The sequence below is a fragment of the Malurus melanocephalus genome, unplaced genomic scaffold (assembly GCF_030028575.1).
Source record: "Malurus melanocephalus ecotype Western Australia unplaced genomic scaffold, MMel_1.1 scaffold_10, whole genome shotgun sequence".
In the NCBI taxonomy this organism is placed as follows: Eukaryota; Metazoa; Chordata; class Aves; order Passeriformes; family Maluridae; genus Malurus; species Malurus melanocephalus.
The window spans coordinates 2,406,337-2,422,885 of record NW_026623242.1 but is presented as its reverse complement, the minus strand read 5'-3'; the positions used below and the strand labels follow the sequence as shown (position 1 = coordinate 2,422,885).

Below are 16,549 nucleotides of genomic sequence, written 5' to 3'. Positions count from 1 at the left end.
AGTGGAGATGCTCCATTCCTGTGCCCATTTTTGTGGCCTTCCTCTGGACCCACTCCAACAGGCCCAACAGGTACTTGCAAGAGACTTGTTAGGTAGTGCCATCAAAGCAGATGTTTTTAAGAGAAATGTCTGACAATTTTTTTTCCAGATGGGTACCCAAAGAGGCTTACTGACTGGWAGGGGCCAACTCAGTGGGACACAGGCAGTAACTGGTTCTGTACCACAGTGGGCACCTAAGGAAAAAAGGTGAAGAAGCATTTGGAGGTGCTGGGGAGGATCAGAAGGCTGCTTGCCACAGTTGTCTTGAAGAGGGTTAGGTTGGTCTGTTACAGAATTCATCTTCCCATGATAAACTGTCCCAAGTACAATTCTGGTACAAAAACTAACAACTACTTGGTAAAAATAAAGTGGCAAAATCACAACCATTAAATGACAAAAATAAAACTCATGAATTCATGAATTCATTAAAAAAAAGCTCCAACAAACCAACAGAACCAGAACATTCTGAAATAAAACATGCTATTTGTAAAACCTTGTCTAAAAGTATTGCTGCCCACGGAATGCTTTAAATGCTTTATTAAAGATATTATGCTAGTACAGTGTGGAGAGATGCAGAGCATGTTGTGTTTCTTGAGCCATCCGGTCAGGGCCCTTGTGACCAAGACAGATATTAATTCTATGCAGACTGTGAGGGGTTGATGAGGTCTGTTTGTCAGGCTGCCTGGGGACCCAGCTCATATCTACTTGCCTTGTTGAAGCACTGTACCTCCTTAGCAGCCCTGTGAGATCTCCTGTGCCAGTCCACTTACCTCTCCAAAGTGGAGGAGTTAGGGTTCATTAAATGGGGCTTCGGTATGTAGTTGTAGGGTGAGCAAGGCTGACTGGTCAGTCACAAAGCATCTCTGCCACTGTGGTATTAGCAAATGTTTATGTGGCTAGACACCAGGGAATTCCTGAGAAGCCATGCATGGCCCAAGCTGCGGTTATGACACTGTGGGGCTCCCACAGCGACGGATACAACGATTGTTCAGCACCTTGCTATGCTCTGTCCATTCTCACCAGGCACTGCAAACTATTTTGGCTGTAGATAAATGACCACTAGGTAAAGCAAATAAAAGGCTCCTCAAACGTCATGGGTKGGCAGACATGGCACCTAGTGAGTGACATGGTTTAGTGATAGACTTGGTAGTATTAGGTTAGTTTTTGGATTTGATAAACTTAAGGGTATTTCCCAACCTAAATGACTCTGTGATTCTATGAAAAGTAGAAGTAAGACAAGCCTAGAACATAGGAAATAAAAATGTGGTTTTCTGCCACCTTTTAATCATCCCTTCATACTAGGCATGATTTTCATGAAGGAAGATCTTTACTCATTCTCAACATCTTTTAAAATGTTTTTGTGAAGCAGACTTTAGTTGCTTAGCTGGAGACGTTAAAACACTTAGAATATGCCTCATCATTAATTAAACATGGGTCCAAACCTGTTGTCTCAGTCAGTAATATGTATTTTAAAAGTAAACCCTTAAGCCCTGTAAGTGGTTGCCTCAGGACAGCCTGAACACAATCAACACCAGGTTCTCATTAATTTGTTGTGGATAATTTAGGCGTGAGCAGGACTGTGTACACTACAGTGTTGTCTTTCAGCAGGTCATTCCGAGAGCAGTTCAGGCATTTCAAAATACAGCAACCTACAAATGCTAGCACTGCAGATAGAAAGCACACCAGTCAGGACTTGACCAGCTCTCAAACACGGACTTCACTGTGTGGTGCACAGGTAAGGTTTGCAACTCCACCCTCTCTCTGCTGTTCTCAGAAACAAAAAATTCCCAGCAGAGCATCTGCAACTTAAAATGAGTTGTATTTCAATGCAATTACAAAAGATGAAGTTATGTATTCAGAGCAAGAGTGCAGAGTTACTGCCACAAGTCAACTTGCTAGTACGTATTCATACTGACGTGAGGGTATGTGAAGCTAAACTGGCTTGCCAGGTTCAGAATGTTTGTTGGTTTTCATTCCAGTGTGCTCTGTTGAGGTTAAACTTCATTCTGTATTCAAGGGTTTAAGAACTGCTGTTCAAGAACACACAATTCACAATTTCTATTACAGTACGAAGACACAACAAAGGATGTTTTAGTGGTCAGTGAGTACATCCTGAAAAGAATCTCAGAGATCCTGTAAGTCTGCAGGCATGTAAGTAATTTTTATTCTTCTGCTTTATTCTTCACAGCTATTTTGTGGGAGATTATCCCACAATATATTTGTATTTTAATGCTGTCAAATTGCATATTAAATAAAATGCTTTTCCTTTTCACCAGACTATGTCAATATTTCTAAATTCCTGTATTATATATTTCCTATGTAACTTSTGGATTTTTAAAGAATTAATATTCATCGAAATATTAGACTTATTCCTTTGTGTATACTCCCAGCATGTGTAATGGGAGGAGAAAGATTCCTGTTTTCCTGTCTYGTACAGCAGAAGCAATTCTGATGGAGTCAGTGGAGTAGCATTAATATAAAAGTAATCTCAGGGAAGAAGCCTAATGCTGGTTAAATCTTTTCAGCTGATGGCACACCCTTCTTTATGTACTCAGGAGAAAAGTGAACCTCTAGAAGAAGAAAAAAAGGAAATTATGTATGTGTCTTTGGCTCTTCTTCTGTGGACCGTTCCCACCATGTCATGAAGCTCCTCTGTTCCCCCAGCTATGCTGGGGGAAGCTGTGATAATTGCAGAGACATAAATTAAAACTACTGGCTCTCATGTCACTTGAATGTATGTCTTTGCTAAAAAGATCCTATGAAACAACTGTTACTGCAAGTTTAGTTTGCAGAAGAAACTTAGGATTTCTATCAAACTGTTTCAGAGAGAAACCACAAACTTGTTAAACCTCAAGTCATTTCTGAATTCTGTTTCCTGTTCTAACCACCTTCAAAATCAATATAGAAGCTCGGTGTAATCTTTCTTACACTCATTGTGTGGGCTACTTAGTTTCAAAACCAGCTGTTCACACATGGGGTTAGTCCCAGCTTTTGAAGCACTGGTAACCTTTGCTYGTCCAATTCCACATGTGAAATGAAACAGACTTAACTTTAAAGGACTTACAGGAATCAGCTACTCTTCACAGCAGTGTTTCATAGAAGCTKGGATTTAATTCTGTCAGGTGCTGAGAAGTTTCAGGTCCCCTGAGTCAGGGAGCCAAATATCTCATAGGGTGTACTGAAATTGGGAAATTACATATTTCACTCACTTGTGATAAGGCTCATTAAAGCACAAATGCCCTATGAAAGCACAAAACGGAGGCATAATTAAAAGATAACAGGTCAAAGGAACTCAGAATCCAGAAAGAGCTCTGACCAASTTCTTTTCCTCACCCAGGCTTTCTCTGGGCAGAATTTATCAATAATAAAAGGAAAATGAATAATTAAGTCCCAGGGTTTGAGTGTTATATTATTAACTAGTATAATCTACTGTCAGGATTTACATGGTGGCTTTTGAGTAAAACCATGAGCCACCTGCTGAAAAGCAAAATTAAGGATACATGCTGGGAAAGAGCTTTCTCATTAAAATATAATCAAGGTTTGTTAGGGCAACAAAAAAAGAATCAACCTGATGTGCTGAATTAAACTGAGTGGGAACTGAAGGTATCAGACAACTGTGAAGAGTTCTTCAGCTCCCTCTTTTGCAAGGAGTAAACYCTTCGTGGGCTAACCATGGAAAACACAGACTGCATCTCTTGAATGTACATGAGAGAAGCCCCTGACCATGTTTCCTAAGAATAGTATGTGTAACATGTATGGTACTTTTCCTTCTGTACTGAGCATGCTTACTCTTCTCTATTGCAGAAGTGTAAAAAAAAATTCAAGTGARCATGGTCAGACTGATATTTTAGTAACAAGAATGGATGTGCAGACAAGTATTCCTAATGTGGAGAGAAAGTTCAGAGGGATCTTAGCATCCTCTTCAGTACCTTACTACTGGTTCTTTGGTGTGGAAGTACCCTAAGCTGTCCAGCCTCTCATTTATGCAGCTACGTGAATGCTTGGAGGATGTGTGTGTTCTGGTGTGAAGAGTGGGAAAAGAAGAATAGATAACATGTGATGTGAAAACAAAACAGAAGCTTTAATTTATTATCATGATTTGTAATCTCCTTCCAAAGGAATAGATGTGCACAATAACACACAAATAGTTCACAATAAATTCAGAAAAATGAAACTCAAATCATTGTATGATTTGGAAAATTAAGTAAACAAAGGAAAATTCTTGCAGACATTCTACAGATAGAGAAAAAGAGAAAAGAGGCCCAAGGGGACACTTCAGTGTATGTGCTATTTTATTGGTAAAATGAATCCCAGTGATTTCAAAAAGACCACATACACGCAGTTCCACCTGTGATTAGGATCCCAGCTTTAAATTATAGAGCACTTCTTTTCCTTAGATGGGACATTAATTTTAATTTGCAGAAAGGCAGAGCACTTACCTGCTACCTACAGGTAAGTTCCTATAAACGGATTTAGTTGTGTGCAAAATGGGCAATATTAATATGTGGAGCTAGGCCTATTAAGTACCTAGGTCATAAAAGAAAATCACATGTGGCAGAAAAGATAGGTGCCAATGCCCATTCTAATGATTGGCAAAGTGTGCTGYGGTGTCAAAGCAGAGACAGAAACCATAGGTGACACAAATACCCAGATTTCCCCCTGCATGAGCTTGCCAGTTCAAGAACACCTTTTGAAGATATTACCTCTGTATTCTTTAGAGAAAAAGAGCCACTGCCACCACAGGCACACAYCCCCTTCTGTGCAATAAAATAATGGCAAAAAAACTCATTTGGCAAAGTTCAGGGCACTGGACTTCAGCCTCTGAAGGTGTGCAACAAACTGCAAGCGGCTGAATATGGAAACAGGAATTCATTATTCGCTGGGTCAGAAAGTGTTTCAAAGAGAAATTAAAAATGAGAAACAATGTTGCTGTGAGACTAGACTTTAAAAGATGTTTGATTTTTTTTAATGTTGCATAAAGCACAGTAGTATTCTGTCTCCCCAGTCATGCAATACAAAAAGTTTTGGTGAATATTAACAATCAGATGAGTATTTTCAGAGTTTAAATTCTGTGTGTAAAGGCTAATGATCTATTTCTGTAAACAGAAAACACACTGAAAAAGTAAAAACTGAAGAGGCAAGAAAGGACGAAAACTAGGGTACAAAAGATAACATGAAAAAAGATTATGAAAAGCCACATATAAAAAGGAAAGAGGATGAAACAAAGAAGCAAAATAGAATCATCTTTTATTTTCTGACATTTGCTTCCCAGTAGTGTGACCTTTGCCTTTTTCTGTCTCTCCATTCAGTGCTCCTTCCACTTGTGCTCTCCTGTTTTAGTTCAATGTTTTGTCTCCTTCTGGTCTTTGTTTGCTCTCCTAGTGTTGTCTTTCTGTGAGTGAGGAGGCTGAAGATGGGCCACTGCTCTGTCTCTCAAGAAGTGATGCCATTACAGRGCTGTTCCCTTCCAGGAATTAGTGGGAGAAGATTGGATGAAGATTGGATGAATCTTCCTTTGGAAGATTGCTGTCTGCAGGGCATCAGATAGAGAAAAGGAGAGCTGAAAGTGTGAGAGAATGACTGGACAGTATCAGTGGTCTTAGGAGAGCTGAGCAAAATTTCAGGTGGGTTTTCCTTAATGAAAATAACACACTGCCACTTCAGTTTCTTTCCTGAGGTCTCYGTGCTAGTCCTACCCCTTCAGCTGCAGAATTTGTGTCTAGGCATTTATCCATGAGAGTTGAAGCAGCACAAGGAGGAGCAGGGGAATGGGAACCCAGCTACTGACAACCTGTTGAAGAGGGAACTGAGGGCTTGATAGGAAAATTTNAAAAAAAAAAAAAAAAAAAAAAAAAAAAAAAAAAAAAAAAAAAAGGAAGAAGTAAATTTAAATTTTCTAAGTAACTGATTTCCTGAAAGGTCTTCAGGTCAATCAATCTTTTGCTATTTTGTTTTATTCTATTATCCATTTATTTCTGAGTCCTTCCTTCTCTCCCTTCCCAACTTAATAGATTTATCCATTCTGCAATTGTAGGGATGAGTTCTTCCCATGTGCTCAGGTCTCTGCTTCCACTGCTATGTTTTTTGTTGGCATGGAGGACTATCAAATAAACGTTACTTGGCATCTGGGTGTTCATGGTGCAGTGACATCTTCCCAATCAGCTTTGTGGAAAATATTTTCTCCTTCGACATCAATTGTTCAGTAAGGCACACCAAGCTTCTTGTGCACACTAAGTTTCTTGTCACTGTGAGATAACCAGATAGCGTGAGGGACTCCACATTCCCAGAAACACTTGTTGCAACTGACAGCAATTCAGAGCTTCTGAACCTAATACCCCAAAATGGTATAGTCAAATAAATTAATTCCTTGACCACTGTGTACATAAAGATTAATCCAGACAGCAAAGAGATGCCTATTTCTGGAAGTTTTAATGGGCTGCCAGGCTGGTAACTTACCTCAACAGCAATTTCAAGAATATGGTCTATTTCTGAGATGTAAGGCCAGCCATGTGTGATGTGAGGTTACCACAGAGGTCTAACTAAAACATCTTCAGTATATGGGGAGCGACACTGAACAAAGGGGTAATGTGTATATACTGCCAAAATGAAAGTGAAAACTTTTTTTCATAGCAAGTGTTCCTTCCTGGCTTTTTAATGAAGTAATTCAGTATCAGTATGTGCTACTAACTTTTTCATTCTTTTTTTTTTTTTTATTTTGGAAATGTAAGTGTCCCTTGGCAAACTGACAGAACCACAGGAAACAAACCAGAGGCACAGGAGGCACAGGAGCTGATAACAGGGGAGCACACTTCTGGCCAGGATAGCTGATTATTTTTGTAATGTAGTTTCACAAATAATTTTCATCTTCTGGCTTTTAGCCACAGTTGGGGTTGCTGCCTCCAAGACATAAAATAGAAACTTCACACTGCTCCACAGCTTTTCCCAAATCCTGTAAGAATGCAAAATTGGTCCATCTCCTAGGATTTTCTCGTGGCATTCATTTCAGAAGAGCTTTCTCTTTTCAGCCTGAAAGTTGAAGTACAAAGAGGTTTGCACACTGCTTCATATATGTGCACATTTGTATTTTTAAATGGAAAGGTAAGTGATCAAAATGCATTGATCCCTTGAGAAATAAGGTTTCTGAGTAAATACTCAGCAACTAAATCATTAGATGCACTGAAACAACACAAGTTGGATATAACAACCCTCCCTGCTCACTTAAAGGGAGTTAATAGCAGTAGAGAGGAACTTGTTTGACAAGGAGGCCAATCAGAGAGGTCATCAATATCAGGCAGAACACCTGAGTGCTTCATGGTCTTTATAGAGAAAGACATAAATGTTTAGAAGTTTTGCTATGCAGATCAGTATGGAGAGAAGAAACTTCCTCAATTTATTTTCACCTATTCTGAAAATTTGAACCCTTTGCCACTGTGGAGTAAAATCCTCCATTGTCTACATGAGAGGGTAACTGAGGATCAACAGAATATCTCAGGCATGAAACATGACATTCTTTGAACACGTCCCCAGGAAACATTTGCTTGGGGGAAAAAAACAACAGTTAACCTTAAGCAAGCAGATCTCACAGAAGGAGGCATTTTCATTTCCCATGTTCCCCAAGCACTGTGATGTGAAGTCTTTGAAATGACAGTAGCTGCAAAAGACAGGAGCTTGGGCAGAGGACATGCCCTAGGGACGTGCTGTGGCTCCAGCAGCTGTGAGGAAGACATCAGCTCAGAAAACAGCACCAACACAACACCTCTGCCACAAGCATCAACTGAAAGAAGGCAAATCTAATTCCCCAAAAGCCAAGCCATCTACAATCAATGCACTTGCTAGTAACTTGTGGAGGAATGTCTTAGTTGTATTAAAGCTATTCATACAACTCACTGACTAAAACAAAACTGCTTTGACCAATCATCTAAAAGCTTAAGGTGTCATGACATCAGGTGCCTCACTGAGCTCTGGACATCACATGTTTTTTCTCAGACATTGCCATTTCTTCTGAGTGTTGTATACTTTATCCTGAAAGTAGCACTGAGGTCCAGTTTTCTTTAAGAGCAGATTTAGAATATGACAACTTCTGCTTTTGAAAGTAGATTGCTTTAGACACCTCTGGGTCTTGCTCTAAATATAAATCACCCATACAGTATGCTTGTCAGCTTAGGTCAGACATGTCATACAAGGGTTGGTTTGGTTTGGGATTTTCTTCTTTTTTTGCACCTAGGTATAAGCAATCCTTAATGTAAAAGTTTGAAAAACAACCAGACTACTGTCATCTTCAGCTGAGAGAAAGAAGCAGAAGCACTCTGCTTAAGTCCTTTTTTCCCATATGGCTCACAATAAGTCAAGACCTCCTTTTTCTTCTCATGAGGGGTTTTTGAAGGTAATTTCTATTTTGGTACAGATCCTGGGGAAGTAGACAGAAAATCCTGGTGTTGCTTTTTTCATAGCAGGAGTACCTGTTATGAGAGTAACTTATATGTAACAGACTTYATGGCGAACATGGAATTCTCTGTGCCCTGAATGGGAATGCTCAGTATCAGCACAGTTATGGTAGAGCTTTAAATAAATGCACTCTCCATCCAGCTGTAATTAGGAAACATGATTTTGCTCTACTGTTCCCAGTGATATTAGATCAGACAACATAACTACATTTCTTGAATCTGATTCTTTAAAATCTGTTTCAAATCAGTGATTTGATGCTTCTTAATCATTGGTTCATAACACATATATTCAGTGCTCACAAAAAAAAWTTTACTTTGTATCTTTAAGGGTTGCATGTTTCCTGAGACTGACACTAATTTTAGCAAGAGCCCTGGGCAAGAATAACATGAATGCTGCAAGCCTGCATGGGRCTCTCTCCTCAGCGGTGCTGGGGAGAGAGCATCTTTGCACATCCATGACAAGCCCTAACCTTTCCTCCCACTCTCAACTGTCTGTGACTTTGCCCCCTTAGGCTACGATTGCCCCATCTTTTCATTTTTGAGGCTTTGCAGACTTTGATGCTGTTGCCGACAGTACTGAATGCCAGGAGCAGGGGAAGGATGTGGTAAGSAAGAATGATGTGTTGAGATTGAGAGGGAAACCAGGGAATTCAGTATGTGACATGGCCTGTCAGTATCAAGTGAGTGCACAGCATGGATAAGGAGGTGTGGACTGAAGGGATCGGTGGAAATGTTTGTGGAGCAGAGTTCTGGGAAGCTGGCTCTCTCCATGAATAAATAGACTGCATGCAGTCACAGTTAAGGTTTCCTATGCCATTTAGTAATACCAAGGAATCTGTCTGTTCTTGAAGACTTTTTCACAACATATTGGATACCCTTTACATATGCAATATGAAAGAATCTGACAGGCACAAACAAGTTCCTCAGAAAGAAATTGTTACCTTGTGGAAGAATGGATTGATACCCTAAACATAACAAACCGCGAGAATGGGTCAGGAAGACTCATTCTCACTTTTGGTGCAAAGGAAACAAACTACTTGGATCTCCAGGAATCACCAATCACACACTACTGACACAAAAAGTTGACAGCTCTATTTGGTAATTTAGATCTTTCTTTAGGTTTTGTCTTTCTAACCAATCTGTCAAAAAGATACAAACCCCACACATCTAACTGATGGTAAAGTGGAAACAGTTATAGCTGTAGACAAGAATCAGTCAAGTCTGAGTTACCTGGTGACTTTGATCTCCTTTCTGTTACTTGTTCTTTTAGCTTGCAAGCTTTCCTAATCAATGCTCTTTTATCAGAGTCTTGTCCTTGTTGAGTATTTGAAAATCAACTGAGATATTCCTTGTGTAACCAATCTATCAGCCAGATCTAGATCAACCATTCTATTTTCAGCCCACAGGCATTTTTCTTGTTAGACAGCTTCAGCACCTAGACTGTCTCTTCAAAGTTCACCTTGTACAACAGCATCTGAACAGCAAGTGAAAAGGATATAGGATAATGTAGCTATTGTCAGAAATGGAGACTACAGCAAAAGCGGGTCAAGAGAGCATTCTACAGCAGAAGCTCTGAAACTATGAAAGGGRTCAAAATGTAAATTAACCCAGAACTTTCATCTCTACCTGGGACAAGTGCCCATCAGCACACAGATTTCAAAGCTGTTTCAACATGCAGATTCATAGATTTTTAGTTCAGATAGCTCTATGGTGATCACCTGGTCTGAAGACCTGTGTAATACATGCTCTAGGACTCACTAAAGAAAAATCTTTCTTTAGACCCCACATCAGTACTGAAAATAGAGGATATATTAAAAAACAATCAATCATATTCCCAGTGATAGAGAATTCTTCATAAACCCTGTGTGTTGAACTTCAGTGACTATGCCCATTGTTACTATACTTTGACGTTAYTTCTGGTCTGAACTTGTCCAGCTTCAACTTCGAGCAATTAGTTCTGGTCTGAAGCACTTTGTGTCTGATTTCAGTGCCCTGTATTACCGAATTTCAGCTCCCCACCTAGATTATCAAAGGCTCCTCTTGCATTTGTATTGCATATCATTTTTTTTGTGAGATCAGTAAACAAAGTAAGATTTATCATGTATRCATTCAATAAAAATAGTAAATACTTCAAGACCAATAAATAATAAAAAMTTACAGGATATATATGGTTTTTTTTTTCAGAATGGACATTAACAGTCCTCACTCCTCCACTGCACAGGTCATATTTTACTTGCTGATAGTAATTTATATTGTGATTGCTACTCTGTAGAGCAACCTAACATTCTTTCTATTGATTGCAAAAATCAGGTTGCTTTGATTCTTGAGAAAAATTACTTAAGCTAAGAATGCAAAAAACACAAGCCAAAAATCATGTTTGTCTGACTGCTAGATTATATTTCACCATCCAAAGCAGAAAATAAATATGTAACTCAGAAATTAACAAGACAAAAATCTTGCCTCAAAGATCTATTAGCCATTTAGTTCTGAGCATAACCTCATTTATTTTTCTAGCTCTTAATTTGATTTCAAAAGAAATGTATGATACTGCAGCTAATTTCATCCTGATATCAAAGCTAATTATCTTGCCTTTACATGTAGCATCAYGTTGCTGGAAAAGATTATTTTATTCGGATAGAAAAAGTGCTCATTTTATTCTGCATCTGTTTTCCCTGCAACTTGGATCCAATTTATTCCATTCTGTGCCTCCCTTTTTTCAGATCTGATCATATTCCATTTTATTCTGTCTAACAACAGGAACATTGGAGGTTTTAAGCACTACATTAAAAAACTCTCAATGAAGTGAAATAAAATCCTTGTTTGTACAAAATAAAGTTATTTGTTTGGTATCTATTTTATATTTATATTTCATATACCATAGTCAGACCAAAAAGATGTTGAGAGTAAACATGTAAAGTATGTGATGTACATGATATAAATATGTAATAGGAAAAGRCTCATTCAAAAACTTCCAGCCAATGGGAGGAAATAAAATCTTTCCAAAGAGCACATAAACTCAAACATCTTTCCAACACCAGAACAGAAGTCAAGTGCTGCCTTTAAGTACGATATTAARTATTATATCTTTGGTTTTCATTGCTTCCAGAAAATCTTTATGAAATACTGAGGTAATTTTAGGTAAATAAAAGTACCAGAATACAAGAAAAACATTTTCTGTAGATTCTCACAAACAATCAAAAGCAGCAGTGGCAGCAGCAGCAACGACAACAACAACAAAAATAGAGAATCTCTATCCTCCATGCTTCCAGAAGCTTTTTTCATGCTGAATAGAAGAAGGGTGAAATTCAAAACCAAGTGCTTAACAGATGAAAAATAGATTAACACACCAAGATTGCTTGCCAGTGTTTGTGGACGTGAATGGGACTAGACAAGGTACACTGAGACCACTTCACATGATTTCACACAACCATGGCAATGAGAAAGAGCTCACAGAGGTAATAACTATTATTTATTACCTTTTTGAGACCTCTCTTCACAGCCAGGAGAGAGATTAGTATCAATGGAACTTAGGCTTGCAAGTATCCAGAGGTATACTGGGAAACATGAATTGAAATAAGATATGTGGAGAAGAGAAACAAATGTGTGTGTTACAAAGCATTTCAGATCAGGCAGTTACAAATTAATTATGTGGTATTGGATATTCAGGCATTTACTAGGAAATGAAGAAAAACAACAGTCTCCTGATTGCTCAGGCCTCTCCTGTCAATAAGCCAGGCATCGGCGAACGCCCAGATCCAGAAAGGCACCATCATCTGTTCGGCTTCCTGCCAGAGCTTCTCACACTTTGGGGAAAGGCTGAGAGCAGGAATGGAGCAGAACGCATGCTAACACACCAAGAGGGCACTTGTTGCATGAGGAAAAGATCCAGAGGTCTCCGAGGGAGTCTCACGCTTCTTCTGAAAGGGCCTGAGTATTTCTGAGCTTGGCCAAGTCTAACCAGGCTTGGCTGAGGCACAGAGGCAGGGCTGTTCAGCCCTTAGGAGGCCCTGGAGGCATTCTGGCAGATGGACACAGAAACTCACATGGCCATGGGCTCTGATGGTTGGCATTCAAAAACATGTTCTGGGCTTCTGTTACTTTGTCTGTTGGGGATGGGCAGGAAGACCGAAGTTCTGCTCATCATTGAGTTAGTCCTTGGGGCTTTGGCCCAGCACACTTGTAAATCATCAATGGAAGAAGCAGATGAAGTGTGGTCCTAAGATTAGAGAATCAYAGGATAAACATCAGAATATTGTTTTTCTAAATAAAGATGATAGAATGCACATTATTGATAKCAGTGAATACCAAGGAGCTCACTTCCCATTTATATTTTACTACTTTTTTTAGTATCTAGAAGCTAACCATACAAAAWTAAAATCAGCCTGATTAAGCTATCACAGGTACATATGCAGCAATTATGGTTCAGCTTCAGGCTATGTCTATTAAATCTCAAGCTTCTCCAAAACGTTAACTATGGAATTTCTTTTTCCTTGAATCTTGTGGTGTCAAAGTCCATCAAGGTCAATCAGCACAAAGGGGCACTGCTTGAAGAACCAGCATGACTGACCAGGGCATGGCAGYAGTATGTTTGTCACTGGTTGAATAATAATTAAAATCTGCCGTATAAAGCAAWTTTTTTTGGCACCATTTAGTATAAAAAGTTGGATATAGGCAAAATTCAGCCACTTTCTGGGAATGTCACAGTTACAGGCTACTGAGAACACACCATCTATTGAAAAACATGTTCTCTCCAGAATCTTCTTCAGGAAATAATTTTATTCTGATTGCCTCTGTTTTGTTGAGCAACCAAGTAAACCTTTGCATGGAATATGTCCTACATCTTCCTAATACAGAGCTGGGAGAGGTGGAGTTTCTCTGCCAACATAAGCCATCCTAAAGTTTGGTTCCCAGTGTGAATTAACCTTTTTTTTTGCTTCTCTTATCAAGAAAGAGACACAGACACCTCTAGTGAACTTCACCAGTACCTGTGGTTCATTTAAAAGTGTCTAGCTCTGCAAGTACAATGAATCAGGAAATTCCAAACAGCAGTTTGGAGGAAAAGGTTGTTTTCATTTTGTTTAGGAAAGGAGTATCTTCTTCTTGAGCTTCATGGGTGACCATATAAAAGACAGTCTGCAAATCAAAAATGTTTCCAAATATAGCTCTGCTGTTGGCTTGGAGGGAGGGTGTAACACTGGAAAATGACGCTGCTTCTGTCATTATATGGATGACACAAAGAAATGTCTTAGAGACAAAAAGGTAGCAGTTCCTCACAGAATTAAATATCAAAGATGAGAACAAATTTAGCAATTCATTTTGTGGATAAAGGAGTTCTTAGTGTACTGAAAAAATCGTACATTTTTTAAACTAATGAGAGTTTTTCAGTGGGCTGGCTGGGGAGTTTGATATCACAATATATATTTAGCTGGATGCATTTTCTTCAGTAAAGCTGCTGGTTTGTAAATTAGACCTGTGTTCGTGAACCAGCAATCATTTGTTAAAACTTTAGCTTTCTATTTTTGCACATGAAGTTTCTGACAAAGTTTTTGAAGTCTGTTTTCTTTCTCATCTGTGCTTTTCAGGCTAGGCATAAAGTCTGAAGTAAATTTTCTGGGACAAGCTATCTGGGACATTTAATTTTATTTAAACTTACTCTTCCTATTGTCTTAGCACAGTAAATGCTTGATAACAGTTCTATATGCATAAGCAAGGCAATGTCAGCCATTTCCCTGGTATAATTTCAATTTTGTGAAGACTTACAGTTCTCCAGACTGTTTAGCCTGGGATCAATATTTAAGTGTACTCCAATTGCGGACTGCTATGTGCATTCATCACTTCTGCGCTCTGCTTCACGCATAGAGCTGTTACTGCTTCTGAGCAGCTGGTCATGCATGATTATAAGCAGATCTAGCTCTACTTTCAGCCTGTCTAAAATCTTGACATATCTGTCCTCTGAAAACGAGTGATGCAGCTCCATGACAATTCAAGTGTCATCACAGTGTGTTAACAAGGCCTTCATATCAGCATCAGGAGGAAATGTGTTGACACCTTGTTTACAACCATTCTCTGTGGACAACCAGAACTGACTCGCCTTTCACTCCCATCTATTTTACACTGATACAATTCCATTGGGTTTACAGGTACTTTTCCTTGCTAGCCATCTGAGAAGAGAATCAGGTTCTTAATTSTCTGGTTCTGGTCATTCTGGAGCTGAATGCTAGTTTAAGATCTCAAACTTGCAAGATGCTCTGAATGACTTTGTATGAAGTTGTTTAACACATGGAAGTCTAAATATAATAGTGCTGTTTTAAATGAAAAGAAAAAGTAATTTAAATGTGAAACTGTAAACATAATAAAGCATAAGCCTGATAATCATGTAAAGCATGTTCTTTTTTATCCTAGGATGCTTCTCAACTGATCCCAGACAGACCAGTATTACTCACATAAACGCCTTAATACCACTCTTGCTGCAGCTTTTGGGGTTTCTTCTTTCAGACATTGTGTTTGCCAGTCACAGTAATCTATTATTTCACTGCTGCAAGTGTCCTTTCTTTCTCTCAATGTTGTCTTTCCACRTTCCCTCTGCTCTTCAGGCACCTTCATTCTTCTTCCATCGAGTCTGTTCCTTTGTGCATTTTTTCACCCCTCTTTTTTTATTCTTCTCTTTTATCACAGCCATCCATATCACTGCTGCAGTATGGGTTTGGACCAGTTCCCTCACTCCTCCCTGTAAGATTGTCTTGATTCTTTTCATAAAAGAAATCAGGGAGGAGGGAGAGATGGGCAGCTGAACTACATTCTCCACTAGCATGAGTTCATTGTCTTCATCTTTTCTGCATTGTAATACCTCTATTATTCTCTTCTGACTCATATAAACCATGCCTGGTAATAGCATCTTCTCTCTGCATCTTGCCAATCCCATCATCCCCTCAGWATGATTCTGGCTGTGAGTTTCCATGTCCTTGCATTCCACCAGAGAAAAGCTCTTTGCCCATTTTCGTTTTACCCCTTCTCTCATTGCTATAGTGACATAGTCAAGAAGAAATCAAGTCCAGCAGTTTCACTTTGGACAAAAAAACTGTTTTTCCATTTCTCCCTGCCTAGACAGGAATGCAAGCGAGGAATTTGCACAGCTCTGGCTGCAGCCTCCTACTCCTGTCCGCAGCAGCTGCTGCCGCCCCTTTGCCAGCTCCTTCTCCAGCAGCCGCTTTGCCAAGCTCCTCCTGCCTTTGAAACTCACCGATGCCCTCAGGCATCGCAACCAGTAATTCACTTATGGCTCAGGGGACTGAAARTATCTGCTTACCTATAAATATGTACACAGGCACATGCTTACATATATAAATGTGTGTATATTATTTTCTCCTGTGCATTCATACATAATATACCTGTGTACATTCTCACATGGAAACAAGTGACATCCTGGTTCTCTCATTTCTCTCCATAGGGCATGTAAGCAGGCTTTTTGGAAGTGCAGGCATGGCACACCAGTTTTATCTCCTGGTTTCAAATCTATTTTGGAGAAAAATTACACCTTTGCATTTTAATATGTCAATTAGACTCGGCTGTAGCAAATTTTTTCAAAYCCTTTTTGTGTTCTGTATTTCCCTCAGTTCTTGCATTTTTTGAGGCAGGGCTTGGCTTTTCATACCTGTGGCCAGCCCAGAGAGGCTCCAAACCCTACTTGTGCTGGCAAAGTATGTTCTAAAAATAAATTATTTCTAAAAATATAACTTTCAAGTAGAATTTATGAAGAAAGCTTCTGAAGTTCTGGGCTTTTCAGAACCCTCACTACTAGACAGGAAAAAACCCCTCAGCTGAATACATTGCAAGTGTGTTAAATGCAGCTTTAAAATTGTTGTGCCGTGGYCAATGCGCTGTAATTTTTCACAGGCGTTGCTGTGCTGTGGGAAAGAAGGAGGAACACAGATGATCATTTCTTTGTGCAGGGGGCTGGGTGTTTCTCAGCAGCTCTGTCCTCTAGGCTGCTCCCTCACAAGTTTGACTCTTTGCCTGAGGCTGGCAAGAGGCAAGTCTCCTTCTCTTGCATTTCTTGCTTTCTTTAC

General features: G+C 39.4%; 1 long non-coding RNA gene across 1 annotated transcript; it reads left to right on the top strand.

Annotated features, from left to right (window-relative positions):
- Window positions 1-1,655: 1,655 nt before the first annotated feature.
- LOC130579760 (uncharacterized) lies at window positions 1,656-6,715 on the top strand. Its single transcript, XR_008966050.1, has 3 exons — window positions 1,656-1,774; window positions 2,107-2,190; window positions 5,422-6,715. It is a non-coding gene; the product is annotated as an uncharacterized LOC130579760 (long non-coding RNA).
- The last annotated feature ends 9,834 nt before the right edge of the window (window positions 6,716-16,549 follow it).